Source organism: Mustela lutreola, chromosome 9 (assembly GCF_030435805.1).
Source record: "Mustela lutreola isolate mMusLut2 chromosome 9, mMusLut2.pri, whole genome shotgun sequence".
NCBI classification, from domain to species: Eukaryota; Metazoa; Chordata; class Mammalia; order Carnivora; family Mustelidae; genus Mustela; species Mustela lutreola.
The window spans coordinates 73,306,305-73,311,481 of NC_081298.1; positions in this window are offsets into that span (position 1 = coordinate 73,306,305).

Sequence of the window (5,177 nt, forward strand, 5' to 3'; positions counted from 1 at the left end):
CTTGCTTCAGGTCCCGCCGCCCCCATCTTTTTACAACATGCAAACCTCAAGGGCAGGCAGTTGGGTCTGGCTGAAATCAGCTGAATGTTTACAGGGTTTATCCAAGGAAGAACCCTTGGGTCATTGTCATGGCAATTTTGATAATCCTGACAGGGTGCAGATGTGGCTGTCCAGGGCAATCTGAAAGAGCCTCCCACTCTCTGGCCTCGGCCACTGCTTGGGGCAAGTGGGGCTTACTAACCCTTTCTTTGCCCTCTCTGTGCGGAAAAAAAAAAAAAAAGTAGTTTTCAAAATTTTAGTTATAAAAACCCTGGACCAAAAAAGAAGAAAAAAATTGTCAAATAATTTCATCTGGAGTGAGAAAAACAAAAAAACAAAAACCTCTGTAAAGCGTGGATGAGTCACTGGTAGAACTGGACAAATAGACCAGTGTCTGCTTAACTACATGGCTTCCTTACTGTGCATTCCCATGTCTCTTCACCCTTGCCAAACAACCCCCTCCTTCCCTGCAGCACTCAGGCCTGGATATGGACTCTGCAAGGCCAGGAATCTTTTCCAGTGCATCTCCTAATGTCTCCAATGCTTAGCATTTGGCCTAGGCACTTAGCAGAAATTCAGTCATGTTTGCTGGAGGAATGAAGAGCTGGCATAAGATGGCAGAGAGATGTGCTGGGAGAGTCCTGGTGGGCAGAAATTGGATGAAGGTAGAAGTAAGTGGTACGAAGAGGCAGGGGTTTCTGGTGCAGATGCCGGGACAAGATATAAAGAGGAGTGAGGCTGCTGGGCATGTGAGGATACACACCTTCAGTGGCAAGGCCATAGCCAAGGCTTTCGAGCATGGGATCAATACCATGAAGATCGATGCCAAGAAAAGTAAAACTTAGTCAAAATATGTGGAGATCTAGATAGAGTTGGAAAGAGCTTATGGGCAGAGAGACCAGCAAGGATGGTGAACTATGTCCTTGAAAAAGTACAGATTGAAAAAGGCAGTGTTAGGAGAGCCTGAGACCTGTTATTACATTTCCATTCAGCTGCCCAGCAGCACAGCCAGGTGAGAGATTCAAATGTCCAAAATGTCCAACTGGTACGTGACTATTCAGAGCCGAACTATTCTTACTAGCTAAAAAGTGGAAATACCTCAAATTCTGATGAGCTGTTGAGTGGATATGCAGAATGTGGTATATCCATATAATGGAATATCATGTAGCAATATAGAGTAACAAAGTACCAAACCCTGCTAGGGCATGAGCCCCAGAAAAACTGTGCAAAATGAGAAAAACCAGGCACGGAAGGACCTATGTTGAATCATTCCATTTATATAAAGTGGTCAAAATAGGCACACCCATAAAGACACAAAGTAGGTTAGTGGTGGACTTCTTTTTGCATATTTTACCTAGGTCCTAGTGTTTAATCTGGTGGAGAAACCTAAATTTTAGCATGTCATTAATCATTTTGCCTCGGTTTCTATTCTCACCTTTGCATTTTTTTAAATTAAAGACTTTTAAACAACCATCATCACAATCTAATTTTAGAACATTTCAACAACTACCAGAAGAAACTCCATACACGTTGACAGTCACTCTTTATTCTTGCTCCCTCCCACCGCTGTCCTGACCTGTGTCCAGACACTAATTTAATTTCTATTTCTGTGGATTTGCGTATCTGGACCTTGCATGTGGGTGGAAACATACAATATGTGGTTTCACTGTGTTTGTCTTCTCTCATTTAGCATAGTGTTTTCAAAGTTCCTCCAATGTCATAGCATGTCACAGCACTTTGTTCTTTTTTTAAAGATTTTTATTTGAGAAAGAGAGAGAGAGAGAGTACTGGTGAGAGGGGCCAAGGGAGTGGGAGAAAGAATTCCAAGCTAACTCCACACTGAATGCTAAGCCCAGTGCCGGGCTAGGTCTCACGACCCTGAGATCACAATGGGAGCTGAAACCAAGAGTTGGACGCTTAACTGACTGAGTCACTGAGGCACCACCACTTTATTCTTTTTCTATTGCCAAATCATATTATGTTATATGGATATATCACATTTTGTTTATCTGTTTATCATTTGATGGACATTGGGTTGTTTCCACTTTTTGACTATTATGAATAACACTGTTATGAACAATTGTGTGCACGTTTTTGTGTGGACATTAGTTTTTATTTCTTTTGGGCATATACCTAGGAGGGGACTTACTGGGTTACACGGTAATTCTCTGCTTAACCTTTTGAGGACTTGCCAAACTATTTTCCAGCATGGGTGTAATATTTCACAGTCCTGTCAATGGTGTGTAAGAGTTCCAGTTTCTCCACATCCTCACCAACACTTTTTATTGTTCCTTCTTTTGGATTATAGCTATTCTAATATATATGATGTGGCACCTCATTATGGTTTTGATTTGTACTTCACTAATGACTGAGGATGTTGAGTGTCTTTTTATGTGCTTATTGGCTATTTCCATGTCTTCTTTGGGGAGGTGTCTATTCAAATTATTTACTCAATTTAAAATTGAGTTGTGTTTTTACCAATAAGTTGTAAGTCTTCTAGATACAAGTGTCTTGTCAGATATATTTCTTGTAAATATTTTCTGTCATTCTCAGGGTTGTCATTTCACTTTCTTGATGGTATCATTTGATGAACACAAGGTTTTAATTTTGATGAAGTCCAATCTATATTTGCTTTTGTTACTTATGTTTTTAGTGTAAAGCCTAAGAAATCATTACATAACCCATAATTATGATTTATTCCTATATTCTCTACTGGGAGTTTTAAAATTAAGTCCTACATTTAGGTTTATGATCCATTTTGTGTTAATTTTTGTGGATGGTATGAAGTAGGAGTCCAGTTTGAATATCCAGTTGTCTTGGCACTATTTCTTATAAGACTATGCTTTCTCCTTTGAATTGTCTTGGCATGCTTACCTAAAATCATTTGACCAGGGACACCTGGGTGGCTCAGTGAGTTAAGTATCTGCCTTCAGCTCAGGTCATGATCCCAGGGTCCTGGGCTTGAGCCGTTGCTTTGGGATCCCCGCTCAACTGGGAGCCTGTTTCTCTCTTTTCCTCTGCCTGCCCTTGCCCTGTTTGTGTGTTCTCTATCTCTCTCTGCCAAATAAATAAAAGAATAAAATCTGTAAAATAAATAAATAAATAAATAAATAAATAAATAAATAAAATCATTTGACTAGGGGTAACTTGATAAAGCATGTGACTCTTGATCTTGGGATGGTGAGTTTCAGCCCTATGTTGGGCATGGAGATTACTTAAAAATAAAATCTTAAAAAACTCATTTTCCATAAAGCTGACAGTTTATTTCTGGATTCTCACTTCTGTTCCATTGTCTATACATCTACTCTTTTTCCAGTACCACTATCTTGATTGCTTTGTAATACATTTTATCATGAAAAGGTGCTGGATTTTGTCAGATGCTTTTTCTACATCTATTGAGATGCTCATGTGGCTTTTATACTTTATTCTATTAATATGGATCTTAAACCAACTTTGTAAACCCCTTTATTTTTAACTAAGACCATAAACATGGTGGAAAAGCCTGGCTGCTGTTTTCTTTTGCTTTTTGAGGTTTTGCTTTTGAATTAGGCTCAGCCTAAAGGTGACTGTATTTAAATATTTTGTGAAGCCTTGTCCTGGGATTCACTCCCAAGAGAAACTGGGATCTGACAGTTGTGTATCCTTTGATGGTGTTATGCACTGAATATTTGTGTCCCCTGCTCCCTATTCATGTTGAAATCCTAACCCCCCAGTGCGATAGTATTAGGGGTATTTGGGAGGTGACTGGATCATGAAGGTGGAGCCCTCATGAATGAATAAGGAATTAGTGCCCTTATAAAGTAGACCACAGAGATCTCTCTCACCATTTTTTTGTCATGTGTGGACATCAGGAGATGATGGTTTACGAGCCCAGTAGTGGGCCCTCACCTGAAACTGAATCTACAGTGCCTTGATCTTGAAATCCCAGCTTCTAGAACTGTGAGAAATAAATGTTTGTTGTTTAAACTGCATATTTTTGTGACAATAGTACAAAGTTAACTGATACAGGGGGCAGTAAGATGAATGACTGTCTTGTCCAGGGGATCAGAAGTGGAGCTAGTGGGGCTAGATCTGGTGCAGTCAAAGGTATTGGAACAGGGAAATCATAAATGGCCTGATGCTCATGAGTGGGGTCCATGGGCAGGTGCACAGAGCTGTGTCTTATGCAGGAGCCAGAGTGGAAGGGATAAGAGGCAGGCTGGGGTGGGGAACACTTGATGGGTAAGGAAAGGTAGAAACTGAAACTGTGTTATTTCAGAGCTTATATACCATTCACCTTGGACTGATAACCCCTGGTAAGCTTTCCATATATTGTGATAGCAATCTCTCATCTAGAGAGATACTGGACTTCTCTCAATACCCTGCTCTCAGCCATTAGGGCTTTTTAAACCTATGAATATTTCCTAATGCTATCTTTTGGGACTGGGTGGGTTTGTGGTTCAGTCAAGGACCAAACGGTGGAGCCTACTTCTTCTAGGGCTCAGGTTATTGATGGTCAGAATCTTGCCCGGCCCCAGAGTTTGTCCTTCCCACTTGGTGCTCAACTGACTATGGATGGATTCAGAATGGCAACCACTTTCTCAACTTAATTTAGTCCAAGACACCTCCTGGCCTGGGAAATTTCCTTTCTGAATGGCTTACAGCTAGGGATCTTGTGACGAAATGTGAGTGTTCTACGGCAAGTGGAGGCATCCAGTAATGAAGAGCATCATCTTTGCAGTCAGAGAGACAAGAGCTCTGCCATTTGCTACTTACTTAACCTCTCTAAGTCCCAATTTCCTTATCTGCCAAATGGAAATACTTTGAGTACCTACCTCTTAGATTTTATCTGAGATGTATGTGGAGTTTGCAAACATTGTTGGCTCATGAACGTTCAACAGCAGCTGTTGCCATAATTAACAGTCATTATGATGGTACAAATGTTCCAGGCCTTCAGTCTCCCTGATGATTATCTGACATAGCATTCAGTGCATTTTGGAGAGCATGGTTAAGTGGCATTTGACCCTGGAGATAAAAGTGGAAGACCAAGAAAAGAAGAGAAAAATTTATTGACAAGTTTGTGTGGATGTGCATGGAAAAATGAGCCCCTGCATTTGCATTTGATTTAGTTTCTCCAGCAGAAAAAAAAGTTAATGAAT